Here is a 23,752-nt window from a genome sequence, read left to right as displayed (position 1 = left end):
CGCGGCTCTGTTTCCTCTGACACTCGTCTGCAGGTCTCTCTAATCGCGGCTCTGTTTCCTCCGACACTCGGCTGCAGGTCTCTCTGATCGCGGCTCTGTTTCCTCCGACACTCGTCTGCAGGTCTCTCTAATCACGGCTCTGTTTCCTCTGACACTCGGCTGCAGGTCTCTCTGATCGCGGCTCTGTTTCCTCCGACACTCGGCTGCAGGTCTCTCTGATCGCGGCTTTGTTTCCTCCGACACTCGGCTGCAGGTCTCTCTGATCGCGGCTCTGTTTCCTCCGACACTCGTCTGCAGGTCTCTCTGATCGCGGCTCTGTTTCCTCCGACACTCGTCTGCAGGTCTCTCTGATCACGGCTCTGTTTCCTCTGACACTCGGCTGCAGGTCTCTCTGATCACGGCTCTTTTTCCTCTGACACTCGGCTGCAGGTCTCTCTGATCACGGCTCTGTTTCCTCTGACACTCGGCTGCAGGTCTCTCTGATCACGGCTCTGTTTCCTCCGACACTCGGCTGCAGGTCTCTCTGATCGCGGCTTTGTTTCCTCCGACACTCGGCTGCAGGTCTCTCTGATCACGGCTCTGTTTCCTCTGACACTCGTCTGCAGGTCTCTCTGATCACGTTTTTTTTTTTAACCCCCCTGGTATTTCACAGTCATGACTTCAGAGGAACGCCTGGTGAAGGTTCTGCTTCACAATCATTAAGTAACAAGTAGCTTCAAATTAATTGATATTCTCTCCTTGTCTTCTCATGTGTTTGTAATCGTTTGGAGTGCAGATTCCTAAGAATCCGGCTCTGAATTCCACTCAAATCATGTGACGATGTGGTCTTTCAATTGCGCCAGCCCGTTCGAAATGCCATGCTATCATGTGATTTGAACTGAATGAGGAAGGATGTTAAAGACAGATATGTAGAAACAGAATAAAGTCAATATTGGAGTAAGAGAACCCCAAACCACTTGACATAATTACAAACATGAAAAGGCAAGGGAAAGGGGAAAATAAATGAAAAGACATTTGAAGCTTCGTTCTGTTTAACAGCAGAACGTCACAGACGTTTAGGAGGGTGTCAGTCCTGCCTTCAGACACTTTTTACAGATGTGGCCCTCGGGCCCGTCCCTGTTTCATCTATATCTGCTGTTGATGGATCGAATTCATTTTAAGTAGGTTTTATTGACGGTTCATTATGGTTATAAACTGGGATCAGGTTTGAGATATCCGAGTTATCTGAACTAATATCTTCTCTAGATCCACTTTGTTGATTTCTGTTTCAGTCATCGAAGCAGAAGTTTGAACCAATTTAATAATGGATGTAAGAAATGCATCAGTAAGAAATATTGTACAGAACAAAAGTGCTATTTCTTTCATGAAGGCCTATTTCTTTCATTTTTGGCACCCAGTGTGTGCATGAGGACACGACCACCCCTGGGAGCTGGTGACACATTGACAGTAAGTTGCCTGTGTGACAGTAAAGGCCTGTGAAAGTAGAGGACTGCACAGCTCCCCAGCGCTTCACACTTACATTAAAAAATGTTAAACGGAAACCTCAGTTCAGTCCACTCCTCCCCCTCCCCCCCTCAACCACAAAAACCATAAGCTATGTTTGTGACTCTGAGCCTCAGACCCTGTACCCAGGCTGCACACACACTGAGCTGAGCCCCGGCCTAGGAGACATGCCGTGCAGTGCAGTGCAGTGCAGTGCAGTGCAGTGCAGTGCCAGCGCCAGGATTTACTGGGCCTTGGTGCAAGAGTGTGAAATAGACCCCCCCCCCCCCCCCCAAAAAAAAAGTAAAACATGCAGCACAACCTAAAAAAAAATTCTATAAAGAAACCTGTCTGCATTCAAAACTTAGCCCATAGTACAAATTCATTCAACACACTCATCAACACACTTAACAAATGAATATCCCAAAAGCATGTCATTATTTTAAATACTGAATTTGTACTATCTGTTGGTTAGTATCACATGTGCCAGCAGAGAAATCACATGACTTTAACAACACGGACCAATTGCCAGAGAGCTCTCTCTGCGTCCCGCCTCCAGATAGACCATCTGTTAGCTCTGATTTGCAAATTTGTGTTTTGATTGACAGTCCGCCAATGCTACCTTGCTACAGTTTATTTTGCTGGCTGGGGATAGTGTTGTGGGCTTGTTTTGTTCAGTCAGTGTTTGCTGGCTGGGGATGGTGTTCTAGTCTTGTTTTGCTCAGTCAGTGTTTGCTGGCTGGGGATGGTGTTCTAGTCTTGTTTTGCTCAGTCAGTGTTTTCTGGCTGGGGATGGTGTTCTCAGATGTCTGCTCTGCAATCTCCCAGTGGAATGTGTGTGGGCTTCTGGCTTGCAGAAGCATGCCGCTCTGCTCTGGTTCGCCATTGTTCCCCCTCTCCAGTTTGGAATAATTCTGGGAATGATCAGGAGTGGGCAGCCGCCAAGGAACAGGCTCTTGACCCTTGAACTCTGGAGGCTGAGTTGCGGTAAACCTTTAATTTGTGATCATGAATATTCATAGTGCAGTCTTTTTTATGGGTAATGGAAGCAAATTCAGATTTGAAATGAATATTTAGTTTGTACATAAAACAAAATCTTTAAAACAGTCAGTCTATAGTCTGGGCTGGATCAACTGAAGCTAATTATGCTGTAGCTTGGGGACCCAGCCCAGCTGGGGCCCACACAAGTGTGTCCACTGTTTCGGACATTTTACAAAAACTGCATATTTTGGTTTATCAGTTACACCGCGCGTGATAAAGTGACTGTAGATGTGTGAATCCTCCTCAGTTTGCACATTTCATCTCTTTCAGCTTAGGGACAACTTTAAAAACCTGTCCTTTCTGAAATGTGCACAGCATGCCTCTTTAAATATTTTGAAGCTTTCTCTTTACTAGAGTGTAGAACTCAAAATAAAAGGCCCATGATGTGTGGAGTGGAAGATGTATACAGGAAACTAAAGCTAGTCTTTTCTTGCCACACTTTCTGTTGAGAGTGAAGTAACAAGAGACTAATGGCCACGTTTGCCACTCAGAGCTCACGCAGGAAGCAGCTCTAACGTATACATGTCTGCCTTGGAGTGAAGCTACAGTGCTTGCGTATTGAAATGCAACACTTCAATAATGCCTTGGATGGGAGCTTGTTTTATTTCTGCTACTGAAGGGCTCGTTCTTGTGTTGTGTTTCTTAAGCATTCTTTTGTACTGCCTGGGATTGGAGCTTCTTGTCATTTCTTTGACACAGGACTGCATAGTTTTATGTTCTATATTCCCACAGATGTTTGAATGTAAATTATAATTATCTTTATCAATCATGGGATATCCTGAACAATCATGAGATGGAATTGTTATCAATTGCATGTGATTTCTGTCACGTGGCAGTAAAGGCATTATTAGTTTAAAAAGCCTTACTGGTTGTTTTTGAAGAGTGGGTATGCAGTTGGCCCCCAAAACATGGCATAGCATGGGTCCCGCGTCCTTTAATCTGGGCCTGTCTGTAGTTTAACCTCCAAGTCCGGAGCGTCCCATCCCGGTCCTGGAGGGCCACTCCACTCCAAGTTTAACAGGTAAAATGAGATAATGAAGTATGAAGGAAGTTTCATCAGTTCAATCAAACAATTTAGAACAGGGTTGGAACCAGTACAGCCAGCATTGCCCCCCCCCCCTGCTCTAAGTGAATCGGTGGACCAGTCCGCTGTATCACCACTGAGCCACTTCTGTTTTCACAGCATTGTCTTTCCTCTCAAGAGTTATTTGTTTAGTTTGTTTCTGTTAAACACAAACGTCTGTATTCTTTGTAAAAGTTCTCTATTTTATTGCAAGCTGTCCAAGAGATCTGACCTCAGTGTACTTCTGCTGAATCCAGCTGTCCTTGTCAAGCCAGGAAAGGGTTAAGAAGTTTCCTTGTCATTTAACACTGTTCCCATTCAGCACATAATGAATGAGAAATCATCCACACTGTGCATCCCGTTACTGTGCTAATGAATACATCAGAGAGCGACCCTGCCCTGATATCTCCAGGGCTGATCAATCCGCACCCCAAAAAGGGAATTGCATTACATCAGCTGTGTGTGCTTTACCTGCGCCTGACAGAACCCAAACCTGTACTGGTATTTACTGTAAGCAACAGCTGCAGGGTGCATCGAGTGTACAAGGACAGCATTCCGAGTGGAAAATCTGAGACACTCTCAAGACTTTAATAAAGACTCTGTTATGTGCTGCTTCCCATAGTAAAAGCTTCCCATAGTAAAGTCATAGTGTAATAAAGCATAGGTAAGCACTGTAATTCCCAGAGAGGTATGGTAACGCATATTAAAAACATGGCCAACCTTGGTCAACTATGGTACACGCATAGTATAACCATGGGAAAAGCACTGGCCTGCGAAGCCACTATTGTGACATCACACATGGGGTATAAAACCCAGTTTGCTCCCCTTTTTACCTTGGGAGCTTGATAGAACAGCGATATTGGGATATTTTCACACAGTGGGGCTGTGGGCTGGTGCTTCCCTTAAGGCACTGGATTGTGCCTCGGCCACACAGCCTGCTAAGAGAGAAAAACGCATGGAAAGAACCCCAGTGCCCCTATTACAGCAGTGTATTTTTACAAGAGTAGTGGGGACTGTGGGGTAGTGCATTGGGGTCGATGGGAGCATGCAGGAGTCCTAACCCCAAACAGAGGCCCTTGTAGAACCCCAGCATCCTCTCAGTCCTCTGACTCACTCACACACACACACACACACACACACAGAACCCCAGCGTCCTCTCAGTCCCCTCACGCTCTCTCACACACGCACACACACAAACAGAACCCCAGCGTCCTCTCAGTCCCCGCACGCTCTCTCACACACGCACACACACAGAGCACCACTGTTTATTACACACAACAGGACAGCAGGGAGCTTCTTTCCTGAACAAGTGGCATTTGTTCACTCCATCTCAATCACAGTGAAATGTTATCTGAATTATACTGGCTATTGACACTCACATTCCTCCAGCACCTCATTAAAGCAGCTGCAGATTAACACATCCATCTACAGCAGCTGGAATCAGGCACAGAGTGTCCTATAGTCCAGTCTAGTAGACAAATAAAGAGAGAACGCACTGGCTGTAGTGTGGCAGGCAATGGTTTTGAGGAGCTCTGTCATTAGAGAAAGAATGAATGAGTAATTTATAATAAAGGATTCTCCATGTTTCTTACATGTTTTTGATTTTTGATAGCGAGCGGACCTGTAAGTGCAATACTGCAGCAGCACAGGAAATAGGGGTTTTCATTTTGTAATTTTTGTGTATTTTCTGAGAAAAACATTATGGAAATTGAACCAAAAATGGTGACCTTAAACAGTAAGTAGCATGGTTTTCAAAAATATAGCATTATATATCCCCACGTGTTGCTACAAAGCGATTAAAAATAAAACAAGTGCTCTGGCTTTTCTGTTCCGTACCACATCATGGATCATTATTGCTGTGTTACCTGTTGATAATGTGGGCAATAATCCTTAACTATGGCCAAAGGTCTTGCATCACGCCCTATAGAATTAATAATGTTACACTGACATATTGAAATTACATATTGCTTTGTAGTTTTCCAAAAACTGAAAAATGTGACATTTTGAAATCTAACATGAAATACTGTACTACAGTAATCCGTTGCATATCTGCCTGCCGTGAGACCAGAGTAAGGGCGGATAAATGAATCCTGTTTTAAATACCATGATACACTGCTGTAACAATTATTACTGTAGCGACTGGGACACCTGGGGGCTCAGAAGAGCCGCTGCTGTGGTTGTTATGTGTTGTACGCGTTGTGTGTATTTTTAGGCTGGTATGCATGTGAGTGTGTATGCGCAGCCGGGAGTGAATGGGGTTCGTTAGATTGCACGGCTGTGTGTCTGAGTGGAGGAGGAGATGTTAAAGTGTGTGAGAAGTTGAGTGAGAGACCTACAGTGTGAGATTGGAAGCCAGCTACAGTTATCTATGCTTAATAAATAAAAGACTGAACGACACTCACCTTGTCAGCGACTTTATTGCTGGCGCCACAAAGAAAAGGGACGGCGCTACATTATATTCACACAATCATTGTTTTGAGATTCAGCTTTTATTAGGAAGCCCCCCCTTGTTTAGAAAGATACAGGGTATTAATGCTTGTGACAGAGTAGCCGTCTGCAGTGTGGGTACGTGCATGCAAAACTTTTGACCATATTTGTAAATTATATTTGAGTACATAGCTGTGGTACTGACAACTGCTGTACTGTACCATTCAATGTTTCTATGCTGTTCGGCCCATCTTGCTCGTTTGGTTGTTAGTAGCTTATTGATCCCAGTAGCGTACTCTCTTTCCACTGCTGGGCGTGACCCTCGCACAACACAAGCGAGCGTCTGAACCACGCTGAAACAGAGCCGGCCCGTCGGCATTCCTGGTTCTACAGCTTCTACCCCCTCTCTGACGGGATGGAATCTGTAACAGCACTGCATCAAACCATTTCATCTCCTCGGATTCTTGATTTTTATACAGGTATTGTAATCTTTACCATGCGATTGAGGACCCTGTGTGCATGCGTGCCCTGGTTTGTAATCTCAGTCACATGACTGCACCATTCAGCAACAGAGGGAGGTTTGATTCTTTCCAGTCACACAGTATTGTTTTCTTTGCCGGCATGCCTGTTGAAAGTGTTCCCTTTCCCTGTACTGGGTAAATCCATATTAGATATTGTCTTTTACTTCAAATATGAAGCTCTTTATCTTGCAACTTCCACACAGTCGCTGTTTTCCAGGGCCGCTGTTTGCTTGTGTACTCCTGCCCTGCTGTCTCACAGGAAGCAGTCTGTTTCCATGGTAACAGGGGAGGGCGATGCTGCATGTCAACATGGCAGCAGCTCAGACCTGGTCTCCATGGAAACAGTGAGAAATTCCACCACACCATTGTTTTGTTTTTGAATATATTTTTGTATTGGTTTTCAGTTGTACTAGTAATTCCATGTTTACAATATCATCTTTCGCAACAACAGAAATGTATGGTATTCTAATGTTAGGCATTTTTCTGCTTTTTGTTTTGTAATATTCTTTACCTGCTCCTGTTCATTATACAGTAATTAGAATTTGTATCCTTTGATTTTTTTCTTAACTTCAAAACAAACACCTGCCATCTGTCATCCCTGTCTCCTTGCGGTTAAATACCCTGGTGAAAAAAATCATACAGGACATTTCTATACAGTAGAATCAAATACATTGCATAGGAACTCTGTTGCATGCAGTGTGCAGCCAGTTGGGACACATTTACATTGTCCTTTATCCCTCAGCTCAAAATAACAGAACCACAATCTAACCATCCAGACCTTTCAAACAGTAATGCTGTTTTTTCTTTTTTAATTTAGACATCACCAATGGTTTTCACTCCGGTTTTCTCCCCAGTTTGGAATGCCCAATTATTATTTTTATCCCGGTTCACCGCTGCAACCCCCCGGCGACTCGGGAAACGACGGCAGACACACGTCCTCCGAAACGTGTCCTCACAAGCCGTCTTTTTTCGCGTTACAGGTCTACTGTGAAGCCACCAGACTCATAGGAGGACAGCACAGATCTGAGTGGCTTCCACAGCAGACCCGCAGGCGCCCGATCAGCCACAGGAGTCGCTGGTGCGCGGTGAACCGAGGATTACCCTGCCAACCTCAACCCTCCCTGCCCGGGCGGTGCTCGGCCAATTGTGCACCTTGCCTACCCATTCAATTAAATGGGCTGAGCTGCCAATTCATTAAACAGTTAAATACAGTGCAGGGGGAGTGCTGAATAGTCAAGTAGAAAAGTGACAGGCGGCCTCAGAGACTGGTAGTCCATGAATTTCACACCTCGGTTCCAAAGCAGCAACATTGTAATGTGTTTGTGTGATTAATGTGTATACTGGTAGCGAACTAACAAAGTCAGTATTTGAATAGTTTGAATTGAAACAGAATGTAGCTGTGAAACGGGACACAGGAGCGTCTTTGTGATTGCATTGTTAACACAGCAGCAGCACGTTTGTTTTAAGGGCGGTGTTTGCAGGAGGTGTTACTGAGGGCTATGTTTGCAGGAGGTGTTACTGAGGGCTGTGTCTGCAGGAGGTGTTACTGAGGGCTGTGTCTGTAGGAGGTGTTACTGAGGGCTGTGTTTGCAGGAGGTGTTACTGAGGGCTGTGTCTGCAGGAGGTGTTACTGAGGGCTGTGTCTGTAGGAGGTGTTACTGAGGGCTGTGTTTGCAGGAGGTGTTACTGAGGGCTGTGTCTGCAGGAGGTGTTACTGAGGGCTGTGTCTGCAGGAGGTGTTACTGAGGGCTGTGTCTGTAGGAGGTGTTACTGAGGGCTGTGTTTGCAGGAGGTGTTACTGAGGGCTGTGTTTGCAGGAGGTGTTACTGAGGGCTGTGTCTGCAGGAGGTGTTACTGAGGGCTGTGTCTATAGGAGGTGTTACTGAGGGCTGTGTCTGCAGGAGGCGTTACTGAGGGCTGTGTCTGCAGGAGGTGTTACTGAGGGCTGTGTCTGCAGGAGGTGTTACTGAGTGCTGTGTCTATAGGAGGTGTTACTGAGGGCTGTGTCTGCAGGAGGTGTTGCTGAGGGCTGTGTCTGCAGGTGTTACTGAGGGCTGTGTTTGCAGGAGGTGTTACTGAGGGCTGTGTGTGCAGGAGGTGTTACTGAGGGCTGTGTCTGCAGGAGGTGTTACTGAGGGCTGTGTTTGCAGGAGGTGTTACTGAGGGCTGTGTCTGTAGGAGGTGTTACTGAGGGCTGTGTTTGCAGGAGGTGTTACTGAGGGCTGTGTCTGCAGGAGGTGTTACTGAGGGCTGTGTTTGCAGGAGGTGTTACTGAGGGCTGTGTCTGTAGGAGGTGTTACTGAGGGCTGTGTTTGCAGGAGGTGTTACTGAGGGCTGTGTTTGCAGGAGGTGTTACTGAGGGCTGTGTTTGCAGGAGGTGTTACTGAGGGCTGTGTCTGTAGGAGGTGTTACTGAGGGCTGTGTCTGCAGGAGGTGTTACTGAGGGCTGTGTCTGCAGGAGGTGTTACTGAGGGCTGTGTCTGCAGGAGGTGTTACTGAGGGCTGTGTTTGCAGGAGGTGTTACTGAGGGCTGTGTTTGCAGGAGGTGTTACTGAGGGCTGTGTTTGCAGGAGGTGTTACTGAGGGCTGTGTCTGCAGGAGGTGTTACTGAGGGCTGTGTCTGCAGGAGGTGTTACTGAGGGCTGTGTCTGCAGGAGGTGTTACTGAGGGCTGTGTTTGCAGGAGGTGTTACTGAGGGCTGTGTTTGCAGGAGGTGTTGCTGAGGGCTGTGTCTGCAGGAGGTGTTACTGAGGGCTGTGTTTGCAGGAGGTGTTACTGAGGGCTGTGTTTGCAGGAGGTGTTGCTGAGGGCTGTGTTTGCAGGAGGTGTTACTGAGGGCTGTGTTTGCAGGAGGTGTTACTGAGGGCTGTGTCTATAGGAGGTGTTACTGAGGGCTGTGTCTGCAGGTGTTACTGAGGGCTGTGTTTGCAGGAGGTGTTACTGAGGGCTGTGTTTGCAGGAGGTGTTACTGAGGGCTGTGTCTGTAGGAGGTGTTACTGAGGGCTGTGTCTGCAGGAGGTGTTACTGAGGGCTATGTCTGCAGGTGTTACTGAGGGCTGTGTCTGCAGGAGGTAGTTAGCATTCTCAGAACCCCGCCATCTTAGCTAGTTAAATTCCATCTCAGGCCAAAACATGAGTGTACTTGACTAATCAGCCTGAAGCAATGCATTTCGTAATGTATCAAAATGTTCATACAAGGGAAGTGAAGGCAGCTGCTGTCAGCTTCATTTGAGCAGACAAGTCGGCGAGTGAAACAGGGCTCGCCTCCCTGTCCGCTCTGAAACCACAAACTCAGACCCCCCGGCTCGCTGTGTGCCGCCTTCGTCACGTAGCTAATTATTCTTACCTGTGGTGCACCTCCAGTCACTAGAGGGCTCAGATGTGCAGTTCTGAAAGAAGCACCTGTATTTTCTTATTTCAAGACATGATACCCGGTACTGCTATAGGTTAAAGAAAGTTATCCGTTCTATGTTCTCAGAAATCTTTTACACCTGCACTTCCTGGGTAATTTTACCTCAGCAGTGCATTCTGGGTGAAAGCATGTTACTGTTCGAAAGCACTTAACAGGAAATATTTCTTTAACCTAGTATAGTTTCTTTTCAAAACTGGACATTTGAGAGCTCTGTAGCTAATGCAAGTGCACAACAGGTAAGACGGGTTTGAGAAAGGCTGTCAAATCTAGTGAGTTATTATGAAATGAAAGCCAGTCACTCTGCTTGTCTCACAGTATTAGTTATCACCCTTAGAATTACTTATTTATAGTACACAAGGAACTGAGCGCCTGTTCAAATGATTTCTTCTGAAAATACATTAGAGAGTAATGTATTATATGACTCAAGTATCACGAGAAAACTGACGATTCGGATGACTAGGTCCAATCTGTCAGTGAATTTTAAAACCCTGTTTCGTACACCTCATTGTAAAAATAAGAAAGGTAGCATCATTTTATTTGACAAATGTCCCTTGTACCTTAAAGGGTTAAAACATTCAAACACACTTGATTCACTATCTGTGTGTGCGTGTGTCTGTCTGTGTGACTGAGTGGCGGTGCAGTGGTATGTTTTGTGTGGTGTTTCGACTGCAGTGACATTAATAAATGTCCTATATTTAATTATTGAGCTGTCATGAGATTTGTGGCACTCGCTCCTTTGTAGCTGTAGACTCTCTCGCTACGGACTGCTCTGAGGAACAGGATGTGGGGGACCTTTATTTTTAGTTGACATATTTGTAATCTGTTTAAAATTAATTTCTTCATTTTGGGCTCTATGTATTAAATACTGCGAATTCGTAGCCTCCGGCCTGTGTAGAATTTCTGCGTGCGATGTACTAAGCATCTATTTTTTGTGAACACCTACAGTAAAATCACCACAAGTTTACGAACAGCATAAAATACTGCTCATTATACACGAGAGAGCGGAGTTTGCATCTCATTATAAAAAATATTCGCAGCGATTTAGAACGTCCTTCTGGAAGTAAAGTAAACATTACAATTTAATTATGGGAAGCGCAAACAGACCCTGGCACAGTAAAATCAAAAAAAAGAAAAACCGTAGATCTAAAATAAACGGTCCACAAAAACAGAACGCATGAATAAAACAAACCTATTTCTATATATGGAAGTTTACCATCATTTGCACGATAATTCTGCAGTCGCTTCCATGTTTTTACTCGTCTGTACCCTGAGCTTCCCTATGCTTTTCAGTGCTTTAATTTAATTTAAGAATATCGCAAGACAAGGAAGGAAGTACAGTACGTACCGTAGACTACACAAGTAACTATTTTTGGCATATTTAAATTGTCTGTGCACTGCACCAGGGGTCTTCTGGCCCTGGATGGGTTGAATGAGGAAGGCTGTTCTTTGCAGCGCAGTTAGGTTTCTCCAGACAAGCTCAAAGCAGAAAGGAGACTTTAAACTGGAATGCAAATAAAAGGAAATGCATTGAAGCCAGGTAAAGATTTTGAGAGAATGGGAAGTCGTCAGTGTTGGAGTAACTGAAGCCAGGTCAGCTGTGCAGGATTGCAGATGCCACTGAATAGAATAGGGAGGACATTTTGAAGCTGCTCTCCAAACAGACACCGTTGTTTAAACACAAACTCAAATTGCTGTAATTAAAGCTTCTGGAATCCAAATGGTTTGGGTTCCACTGTTAATTTCTTTCCTCCAGTGATTGCAGAGTGCCTGCCCTTGTCTCCTGGGACAGCTGCTATGTACACTGTGCTCTCCAGCCGGGCTCGGTGCCTGGGCTGTGTTCATCACCGTTCATGGGATTCCTGTCCTTGGGCTCCCACTCTCTTTCGGTAGAAAGTGTTTGATCCCCAGGAAAACAGGAAGTGCAGCGATTTACATTCCTGCTCTGGCTTCCTGTCGCACCCTCAATGGGGAGAGATAGAGGCGTACCAGTAAACAGCCTCCCCCCAGTGAGAGGTGTGTGTGTGTGTGTGTGTGTGAGGAATACATTATAGTATTGTGTTTATTTTGAGCCAGCTTGGATTCTTCAGTGAAACATCATTAAATCCTGTTCATTGTGCAACAGCTTGCCAGTAAAGGCAGAGGCCAGGTAGGTGTTTCTGACCAGCTGAAAGACAGCCTGACTGCAGACAAGCTGGGTGTCGATCCTGTCTAAAACCTGCCTTGTATCAGCCCTGAGTATACTGTAGACTGCATAAGGTAGACTGCACACTGTACACTGTACACTAGACTGCACACAGCACACTGCACACTGTACACTAGACTGCACACTGTAGACTGCACACTGCACACTGCACACTGTACACTGTACACTAGACTGCACACTGTAGACTGCACACTGTAGACTAGACTGCACACTGTAGACTGCACATTGTAGACTGCACACTGTGGACTGCACACTGTAGACTGCACACTGTAGACTAGACTGCACACTGTAGACTGCACATTGTACACTAGACTGCACACTGTGGACTGCACACTGTAGACTGCACACTGTAGACAGTACTGTGGTTCCTGCTGCTCTTGAGTGGAGAAGAGGTTTCTTACTGTCCCTTTCTGGCAGCTGAGGTGTGGTCCTCCTGTCTGGTTTTCGAAGGGTTTTGAGTTGAGATTGTTCAGACAGGAGCACGTGAACACTTACTTAACACTTGTGGTGATACGTTTCATCCGATCAACAGGGTGTTAACAGTGCAGATAAGAAAACAGAAATGACACGTATCCAGGTGATGACACCGGCGATTACCGCTGTGACGTCATCATCCACATTATGCCTCCTGAATGTCCTGTGCCTTTGGAGTGCATTCTGCTTCTTTGGAGTGCATTCGGATTCTTTGGAGTGCATTCTGATGCTTTCTGGTTCAGAGTGGGATTGTAGCTGCTTGTGTGATGAAGGTTGTTCTCATATACAGTACTAAGCTTGTCAGTAACATGTTAGCCCCACCTGTGTGCTGTAAAGCTCAGGACACTTTGGTAACTGTTGCAGTAATTTTATCAACATTTTACATTTTTTTCCACTAGCTGCTGAGATGGGGAGAGTTGATCTGTGTTGCATGAGCTTTGCACACGGTGGAAATCACTTCAGAATGTCCATGTGGAATTCCCACAAGAAAAAGAAACCCTGTATTACTTGTATTGTAACGCTTGAAATGTTTTTGCTTACGATTGTAAGTCGCCCTGGATAAGGGCGTCTGCTAAGAAATAAATAATAATAATAATAATAATAATTTGCAAGTGTACTTCCCCCTGCACAGCTGTACATGCAGTAAGCTATCCCCGCTCGTCACTTACTAGTGGAGGCTGTCAGACACGCATCATACTTGGTCTGTTGTTTCTATGAAATTCCGTCCGTCTGTATGTCTCACTTGCATTTTAAGAAGCAACTTGAGAACACAAAAGTCACATAAATCAGTCATTTGAGTGAATCTGCTTCACCATGATACTGACTCCTCCTCGTTTGCATACCTCATGACATCTAGGTAACTGTCCATTACCATTTAGTTTTTGTATTCTGTTCTGTCCATGCTGTTGATTTGGTTTTGGATTTGCAGCTGGCAGGAGATGCATGTTAGTGGCAGTCTTGTTCACGGCACAGCCCAGCTCCTTGTGCAATGACCCGGTCCGGTTACTGCTCTGGCTGATGAAATGCTTCCTGCTGTGCTCTGTGAAAGGGAAGCTCCAGCCCCTTGCTGTGCAGACTCACACACCCTCTCCCTGTCTCTCTGCCCTCAGGAGCTCCAGTCTGCTGGGACAGGACTGCACAGATGATCTGAATGGTCAAACCGCATCCCTGGTAAGTGAGGCTGCAGGGGTGGAAGTAAGACTCCAGTTGCAGAGCAGTCTAATCCATTCCTGGTGTGACTAGGAGTTTAATAAAGCCTTGTTACTTATACACACTGTGGCTAATCATGCTTGTAGTAAAGCCTAGAATGGGTGACACTGCTATGCAATAGGAGTCTGATTTCCATCCCTAGTTGAACCATGAACCTGCATGCAGAGGGAGGGGAGGGCAGTCACTGGAACAGCACAGTGCTTTACTACCCATTCTCCACACTGAGACCTGAATGAACCTGCTTGCAGAGGGAGGGGAGGGCAGTCACTGGAACAGCACAGTGCTTTACCACCCATACTCACTGAGACCTGAATGAACCTGCTTGCAGAGGGAGGGGAGGACAGTCACTGGAACAGCACAGTACTTGGTAGGGGGTTCACAGCAAGGTTTGAGGCAGAGGAAACATAACTTCAGATGGATTTTGCTTTTCTGAGGGTGTGGTCACTCTTTATATCTGATGTGAGTCAGGGTGTAAAACTCAAGCAGACGAGTGTTTGGCTCCTGCCGTGGTCAGTGTTGTGTTTCCTCGGGTCCTGATGAAGACATGAATCACACACTCTTGTTCTTCAGCTTGACTTTGAGTTTCTTCTGTCTGAACAAACTGGAGAGCCAACAAGGTCTGCATGTCACAACAGTGTAAACGGCTGAATCAAGTAAACAGTGTTTGTATGTTAGGATGAAGCTAAACGTGACTGTGAGACTGCTTTAAGCGCATTGTAAATGAATGAAGGCAGTACTCGTGGTCAGCATGTATTAGAATCTGTTCACATGAGCCAGTGTAGCTATAATCAATCTGTTCACATGAGCCAGTGTAGCTATAATTAGTCTGTTCATATTGAGCCAGGCTTCCTCAGCCTCACTATATCACACTGCCTCCCTCGCTCCCAGTCTCTCCACTCTAACCACTAGTCTACAATCTCCCCCTATCCCCAGCCCCTCAGATGTAAACCATTACTCTACCCTGGGCAGGGCTGGGACAGTGTGAAAGCTAAGTCATGTGATTTCCAAGGGGAAATGTAATTTATTTATTTATTCTGAGGAGGGTGGGACTCGGAGAAGTGACTTCACCAGTCCCAGGGGCTCTGCCTGCCAGTGAGTCAGTGGCTGGGCTTAGATCTTAAATCTAGCCCCCTGCTTGGGTGGGGCCTGGAATTCTAAAGGTATTGAGTCACTGTGTCGCAGTAGAGATTTTAGCTTTTGAAATACAGTGACAGATTTGCACTGGAACTATAATCTGTCTTGCATTGCTACTGAACTCTCCTCTTTACACTGTTTCAGTTTGCAAATATCGTTAATCATCAGAATTAATTAAAAACAAAAAGAAACCGAAAAAGAACCTAAATGTCAACTTAATGAATAATGAATTTTTTCGATATATTATTTTATGAAACATAATCTATCAGGGACCCAGAGTGACAATATGCATTTCCTGTTGAGCAGTATCAGTGTAAAGCAAAGAGCTTGTTGCATCCCTGTTTCATTGCCCTTGTGTTACCATGTTGTTTCCCAGGCAGTGCCGTTGCAGGTCCACATGTAGTTTTACCTCTGAATGCTGTGTGTGGTGTATGGGCTGTCTCTCTGTAATCGTACAGTGTGTAGTTTTGTCTCTGAATGCTGTGTGTGGTGTATGGGCTGCCTCTCTGTATTCGTACAGTGTGTAGTTTTGTCTCTGAATGCTGTGTGTGGTGTATGGGCTGCCTCTCTGTATTCGTACAGTGTGTAGTTTTGCCTCTGAATGCTGTGTGAGGTGTATGGGCTGCCTCTCTGTACTCGTACAGTGTGTAGTTTTGTCTCTGAATGCTGTGTGAGGTGTATGGGCTGCCTCTCTGTACTCGTACAGCGTGTAGTTTTGCCTCTGAATGCTGTGTGTGGTGTATGGGCTGTCTCTCTGTACTCGTACAGCGTGTAGTTTTGCCTCTGAATGCTGTGTGTGGTGTATGGGCTGCCTCTCTGTACTCGTACAGCGTGTAGTTTTGCCTCTGAATGCTGTGTGAGGTGTATGGGCTGTCTCTCTGTACTCGTACAGCGTGTAGTTTTGCCTCTGAATGCTGTGTGTGGTGTATGGGCTGTCTCTCTGTATTCGTACAGTGTGTAGTTTTGCCTCTGAATGCTGTGTGAGGTGTATGGGCTGCCTCTCTGTACTCGTACAGTGTGTAGTTTTGTCTCTGAATGCTGTGTGCGGTGTATGGGCTGTCTCTCTGTACTCGTACAGTGTGTAGTTTTGCCTCTGAATGCTGTGTGTGGTGTATGGGCTGTCTCTCTGTACTCGTACAGTGTGTAGTTTTGTCTCTGAATGCTGTGTGTGGTGTATGGGCTGCCTCTCTGTACTCGTACAGCGTGTAGTTTTGCCTCTGAATGCTGTGTGTGGTGTATGGGCTGCCTCTCTGTACTCGTACAGTGTGTAGTTTTGTCTCTGAATGCTGTGTGAGGTGTATGGGCTGCCTCTCTGTACTCGTACAGTGTGTAGTTTTGCCTCTGAATGCTGTGTGTGGTGTATGGGCTGCCTCTCTGTACTCGTACAGTGTGTAGTTTTGTCTCTGAATGCTGTGTGAGGTGTATGGGCTGCCTCTCTGTACTCGTACAGTGTGTAGTTTTGTCTCTGAATGCTGTGTGAGGTGTATGGGCTGTCTCTCTGTACTCGTACAGTGTCTAGTTTTGCCTCTGAATGCTGTGTGAGGTGTATGGGCTGCCTCTCTGTACTCGTACAGTGTGTAGTTTTGTCTCTGAATGCTGTGTGAGGTGTATGGGCTGCCTCTCTGTATTCGTACAGTGTGTAGTTTTGCCTCTGAATGCTGTGTGAGGTGTATGGGCTGCCTCTCTGTACTCGCACACATGGGCTGCCTCTCTGTACTCGTGCAGTGTGTAGTTTTGCCTCTGAATGCTGTGTGTGGTGTATGGGCTGCCTCTCTGTACTCGTACAGCGTGTAGTTTTGCCTCTGAATGCTGTGTGTGGTGTATGGGCTGCCTCTCTGTACTCGTACAGTGTCTAGTTTTACCTCTGAATGCTGTGTGTGGTGTATGGGCTGCCTCTCTGTACTCGTACAGTGTGTAGTTTTGCCTCTGAATGCTGTGTGCGGTGTATGGGCTGTCTCTCTGTACTCGTACAGCGTGTAGTTTTGCCTCTGAATGCTGTGTGTGGTGTATGGGCTGCCTCTCTGTACTCGTACAGCGTGTAGTTTTGTCTCTGAATGCTGTGTGAGGTGTATGGGCTGCCTCTCTGTACTCGTACAGCGTGTAGTTTTGCCTCTGAATGCTGTGTGCGGTGTATGGGCTGCCTCTCTGTACTCGTACAGTGTGTAGTTTTGTCTCTGAATGCTGTGTGTGGTGTATGGGCTGCCTCTCTGTACTCGTACAGTGTGTAGTTTTGCCTCTGAATGCTGTGTGAGGTGTATGGGCTGCCTCTCTGTACTCGTACAGTGTGTAGTTTTGCCTCTGAATGTTGTGTGTGGTGTATGGGCTGCCTCTCTGTACTCGCACACATGGGCTGCCTCTCTGTACTCGTACAGTGTGTAGTTTTGCCTCTGAATGCTGTGTGTGGTGTATGGGCTGCCTCTCTGTACTCGTACAGTGTCGAGTTTTGCCTCTGAATGCTGTGTGTGGTGTATGGGCTGCCTCTCTGTACTCGTACAGTGTCGAGTTTTGCCTCTGAATGTTGTGTGTGGTGTATGGGCTGCCTCTCTGTACTCGCACACATGGGCTGCCTCTCTGTACTCGTACAGTGTGTAGTTTTGCCTCTGAATGCTGTGTGTGGTGTATGGGCTGCCTCTCTGTACTCGTACAGTGTCGAGTTTTGCCTCTGAATGCTGTGTGAGGTGTATGGGCTGCCTCTCTGCACTCGTAGCATTCACATTATGAGTCTGTGTTTCACAGCTGCCCTGGGAGTTCAGAACAATGGCTGGCGAGCGCACACGCTGGTGTTTCCAAGATAGGGATTGTCTCAAAGAGCTGATAGAAATATTGCAGAAGGGAGTGGACGCAGAACTCATGACTAAGGATCAGCTTTATTGTAAAAATCCCAGTCCTGGCAGGGCTGTGGGAGTGCAGCATTCACAGAACTGATATTTTCTATTTACTGCTTAGCACCTCAAGCTTTTAAATATCTAAAACTTGAACAGACCTGCTAAGAAATAAATAATAATACTAACTTGTCAGGTTACAATCATTATCTATCTGTCTCTATCTATCTGTTTGTCTATCTGCTGTAGGTCTGTCTGGTGCCTGTCTGCCTGCCTGTCTGTCTCTATTTCTCTATCAATCTGTCTATCTGCTGTATCTGTCTGTCTGTCTATATTTCTCTATCTGTCTGCCTGCCTGCCTGTCTGTCTGTATCTATTTATCTGTCTGTCTGTCTGTCTGTCTGTCTCTCTTTCTCTTTCAATCTGTCTATCTGCTGTATCTGTCGGTCTGTCGCTGTTTATTTATCTATCTGTCTGTCTGTCTGCCTGCCTGTCTGTCTCTATTTCTCTTTCAATCAGTCTATCTGCTGTATCTGTCTGTCTGTCTCTGTTGTCTGCATGCCTGCCTGTCTGTCTGTCTCTATTTCTCTTTCAATCAGTCTATCTGCTGTATCTGTCTGTCTGTCTCTGTTGTCTGCCTGCCTGTCTGTCTGTCTGTCTCTATTTCTCTTTCAATCTATCTGCTGTATCCGTATCTAACTGTTAAATGCTGTTTCCTTTATGTTTTAAAACAGCAGCTGTGTTTACAGTGATGGATACATACATACATGCTCATATGTAATATTAAAGGAAATACATATTAATCCATCAAAAGACACTTGTTTAAATTGCAAGTAACTTTACATTTTATTTCTTGTTTGTATTTTTTACAGTCTGCTTCATTTGTTCTGGTGTTTGCAATCATTCCTTCTTGCTTCTTATTGCAAACACTTGTGATCTAGTTGCATCTCTTCAGTTCTATCTGGTTGCTGTAGATACATGTAACGCAGGCTACAGCAGCCACAGTATCTGCAGATACATGTAACGCAGGCTACAGCAGCCACAGTATCTGCAGATACATGTAACGCAGGCTACAGCAGCCACAGTATCTGCAGATACATGTAACGCAGGCTACAGCAGCCACAGTATCTGTAGATACATGTAACGCAGGCTACAGCAGCCACAGTATCTCTGTAGATACATGTAACGCAGGCTACAGCAGCCACAGTATCTGTAGATACATGTAACGCAGGCTACAGCAGCCACAGTATCTGTAGATACATGTAACGCAGGCTACAGCAGCCACAGTATCTCTGTAGATACATGTAACGCAGGCTACAGCAGCCACAGTATCTCTGTAGATACATGTAACGCAGGCTACAGCAGCCACAGTATCTGTAGATACATGTAACGCAGGCTACAGCAGCCACAGTATCTGTAGATACATGTAACGCAGGCTACAGCAGCCACAGTATCTGTAGATACATGTAACGCAGGCTACAGCAGCCACAGTATCTGCAGATACATGTAACGCAGGCTACAGCAGCCACAGTATCTCTGTAGATACAGGTAACGCAGGCTACAGCAGCCACAGTATCTGCAGATACATGTAACGCAGGCTACAGCAGCCACAGTATCTCTGTGTCTCTGGCTAGTGATCGGCCACTTCGGATCAAGTTTCATTTTGTTTTGCTCAGGTAAGACAGCCATTAAATGCATTTATCTAAATGCTAGAAGTCTCAGACACAAAATGTTAGAACTTGAAGCTACTGCACTAACAAGTAACTACGATGTGATAGGTGTTACAGAAACTTGGTTAACCGAGAGTGATGGAGACGAATATAATATTAGTGGGTATACACTGTATAGGAAAGACAGACAGGACAGAAGAGGCGGAGGGGTAGTGCTATACATCAGAAATGCCCAGGTGTTAAAATTGGAAGAAAAAACAACACAGAATCAATATAGGTCAGAATAATGGACAACAATTCAAAAGGGTATAATAATAGGGGCATGCTATAGACCGCCAAATTCTGACACAGAGCAAAATAATCTGTTATACAATGACATTGGAAATGCGTGCAGCAAAGGAGAAGCCATACTAATGGGGGATTTCAACTTCCCCCATATCTAATGGGAAAACCCGGTGGGGAGCACGACAGATGAAATTGAAATGGTGGAAATGACAAATGACTGCTTCCTAACGCAATTTGTCAAGGCACCAACTAGAGGGGAGGCATGCCTTGATTTAGTCTTTTCAAATAATGAAGACAGAATAACTAAAACAGAGTTCTGAGAACCATTAACAAACTCAAACCACAACATGGTCTCATTTGAAGTGCTTTTTAAAACCCCAAATGTAATGACTAAAGCTAAGGTTTACAATTTTAGAAAGGCAAACTATGAAGGTATGAAACAGAGACTAACCGAAGTAGATTGGAGTAAAATAGAGCAAACATCCACAGAAAAAGGATGGCTGTTTTTTAAAAATGTAGTATTAGAGGCGCAAAACAATTACATTCCAAAAGTAGACAAATCTAAATCTAAAACAAAATGGCCAAAATGGTTTAATAGATCAATTAAAAAAAAATATTCAGAGAAAAAAGACACTTTACAGAGCGTTTAAAAGGGACCAAAAACAAAGTACACAGAAAGAGTACTTGGAACTGCAAACACAAGTCAAAAAGGAAGTTAGAAAGGCCAAGAGAGAGATAGAAATCAATATTGCTAAGGGGGCTAAAACCAATTCCAAAAATGTTTTTCCAATATTATAACAGCAAGAGAACATTCAAAGAAGAGGTTAAATGTCTAAGAGACACAAATGGCAAAATCATAGATGAAGAAAAAAAATAGCAAATATATTAAATGATTACTTTTCACAGGTTTTTACAAAGGAGGATACGGACAGCATGCCCGACATGTCGACCTGTTCCTATCCAGTTTTAAATAACTTTAGCATAACAGAGGCAGAAGTGTTAAAGGGACTATGAGCTCTTAAAATAAACAAATCCCCTGGACCGGATGAGATCCTCCAAATAGTACTCAAAGAAATGAAAGAAGTTATTTACAAACCGCTAACCAAGATCATGCAACAGTCTCTTGACACAGGGGTTGTACCAACAGACTGGAAAATTGAAAACGTAATACCAATCCACAAAAAGGGAGACAAAACCGAACCAGGTAACTACAGACCAATAAGCCTGACTTCTGTTATATGTAAACTTATGGAAACTATAAGAAGATCCAAAATGGAAAATTACCTACAGTACTGTGCAAAAGTTTTAGGCAGGTGTGAAAAATGCTGTAAAGTAAGAATGCTTTCAAAAATAGACATGTTAATAGATTATATTTATCAATTAACTAAATGCAAAGTGAGTGAACAGAAGAAAAATCTAAATCAAATCCATATGGAGCGAGGTAACCAGTGGTGTACCACAGGGATCAGTATTAGGTCCTCTACTATTCCTAATCTACATTAATGATTTAGATTCTGGTATAGTAAGCAAACTTGTTAAATTTGCAGATGACACAAAAATAGGAAACACGGTTTCAGCAGCTCATTCAAAATGATATAGACAGCATTCAGAACTGGGCAGACACATGGCAAATTTAATAGAGAAAAGTGTAAGGTACTGCACGCAGGCAATAAAAATGTGCATTATAAATATCATATGGGAGATACTGAAATTGAAGAAGGAATCTATGAAAAAGACCTAGGAGTTTATGTTGACTCAGAAATGTCTTCATCTAGACAATGTGGGGAAGCTATAAAAATGGCCAACAAGATGCTCGGATATATTGTGAGAAGTGTTGAATTTAAATCAAGGGAAGTAATGTTAAAACTTTACAATGCATTAGTAAGACCACACCTAGAATATTGTTCAGTTCTGGTCACCTCGTTACAAAAAGGATATTGCTGCTCTAGAAAGAGTGCAAAGAAGAGCAACCAGAATTATCCCGGGTTTAAAAGGCATGTTGTATGCAGACAGGCTAAAAGAATTGAATCTATTCAGTCTTGAACAAAGAAGACTACGCGGTGATCTGATTCAAGCATTCAAAATCCTAAAAGGTATAGACAATGTCGACCCATGGGGACTTTTTTGACCTGAAAAAAGAAACAAGGACCAGGGGTCACAAAAGGAGATTAGATAAAGGGGGATTCAGAACAGAAAATAGGAGGCACTTTTTTTACACAGACAATTGAGAGGATTTGGAACCAACTCCCCAGTAATGTTGTTGAAGCTGACACCCTGAGATCCTTCAAGAAGCTGCTTGATGAGATTCTGGGATCAATAAGCTACTAACAACCAAACGAGCAAGATGGGCTGAATGGCCTCCTCTCGTTTGTAAACTTTCTTATGTTCTTGTGATTGCAATAAGAAGCACTTACAAGAATTGCAAACATCACAAACAGGTAAGGGCAATATGTCATTTGTAGCTGCTTGCATTATTAAACAGGGTTGCATCTTAGGCTGTGGAGAATTACACAATCATTTAAACAAGCTGTTTGATTGTTTTGTTAAAACGTTTTATAGTGTATTGAGGGTACTGAATCTGTGAATGATTGAACTATGCAGTAATACAGGACTGCTGTGCTAACATCATACTAAAAATATTTTAAAAATTCACTAATCAATAAAAATGTAACAATCAAATACATGTAGTTGTTTGTCATTAGTACTGACCACTGGAAATTAGATTTTCTAATTCATGCTGTAAAACAAAAGCATGCTGTATATTCTAAGTTGTTTAATATGTGTCTCGGTATTCTATTTTTGGGCTGCAGAATGACTGGTTACTTTACATGCTGCACAGTTTTAAAATCGATGCATTTTTTGTAAAAGCGCCTTCGCAAGCGCTCTGCGAGAGACGCTTCGAATTATTTTTATGTCCTGCGTGTGAGGCGGTTAAATATTATGAAAAAAGGAAGCATTAAAAAGAAACTAAATTGCAGAACATCTGCATGAAAGAGAAAGAGAAAGAACAGGCTGGGCCCCAGTGTGGAAGGCAGTGGGTTTGAGGAGCTCAGTGGTTGGAGAACGGACTGGCCTGCAGTGTGGAAGGCAGTGGGTTTGAGGAGCTCAGTGGTTGGAGAACGGGCTGGGCTGCAGTGTGGAAGGCAGTGGGTTTGAGGAGCTCAGTGGTTGGAGAATGGGCTGGGCTGCAGTGTGGAAGGCGGTGGGTTTGAGGAGCTCAGTGGTTGGAGAACGGGCTGGCCTGCAGTGTGGAAGGCAGTGGGTTTGAGGGGCTCAGAGTCCAAAGTGGCAGTTCAGTGAGATTGCTCTTCAACAAGGAAGAAAAGGAAGATTAGCACTCTCTTAATGAGACGGGGAGAGCAGTCTAGTTTCATGACAGGCTTGCTCTGTGCTGTATTGCTTGTAGACAGTGGAATTTCAGTTCATCATTTCTAAACCCAGCTGAATTTATTTAGAGCTTTGTACAGCACTGGGGAGTCACCCTGGATTGTACCTCAGGGTTACCCATAAAAATAACTGATTGATGCAATCCAGGTAAAATACTCAAAACAATCAATCCAGCTGTGGCTTATCCTGGCTGGGTATAGCAGTGGCGGCTGGTCCCAGCTGTACAGCACTCTTATGTGTGTCGGTGTGTGTCAGAGGAAGCCTACCTGTGTATATAAGGGTGTCACAGAGCAGCTCACAGGTTGATGGTGTTAGTGTGGAAAAGGCTCCCTAGGTGGTTGGTTAGCTGAAGACCCATTATTCTCCCTCCCTTTCTCTGATCACAGGGCATCACACAGCAGGGCAGACTGGGTGGATGGCTGTTTGAGGTCTACTCTGTCTTTTTCAATCCCTCCTTTTCTCTCTCTCTCTCTCTGGTCTGTCTCCCTGTCTTTACTGTTTCACTGCTGGTAATCTACTGTGATAAACAAAATAATAATGTAATATAATCTACTGTATTAATAAAAAATGCATGTTTGCTTGTTTGTTTTGAATAGTTTATTTGGAGAATTATAGTTAAATA

At 44.6% G+C, this 23,752-nt stretch overlaps 1 protein-coding gene across 3 annotated transcripts in view; it reads left to right on the top strand.

The window, feature by feature from the left end:
- The window catches only part of LOC117964098 (proto-oncogene tyrosine-protein kinase Yrk), a 57,266-nt gene that overhangs the window by 15,560 nt on the left and 17,954 nt on the right, over positions 1-23,752 (top strand). For 2 of the 3 annotated variants that reach the window (XM_058997725.1, XM_058997723.1), the window contains exon 2: positions 13,733-13,793. The exons of the other annotated variant lie outside the window; for it this stretch is intronic. The gene's annotated coding sequence lies outside the window, so the exon portion shown is untranslated. The remainder of the gene's footprint in view (positions 1-13,732; positions 13,794-23,752) is intronic. 3 annotated transcript variants of the gene reach the window in all.

Source organism: Acipenser ruthenus, chromosome 23 (genome assembly GCF_902713425.1).
Source record: "Acipenser ruthenus chromosome 23, fAciRut3.2 maternal haplotype, whole genome shotgun sequence".
Lineage (NCBI taxonomy): Eukaryota > Metazoa > Chordata > Actinopteri > Acipenseriformes > Acipenseridae > Acipenser > Acipenser ruthenus.
Note: the sequence above shows the minus strand (reverse complement) of the source record. Positions and strands in the feature narration are given on the sequence as shown.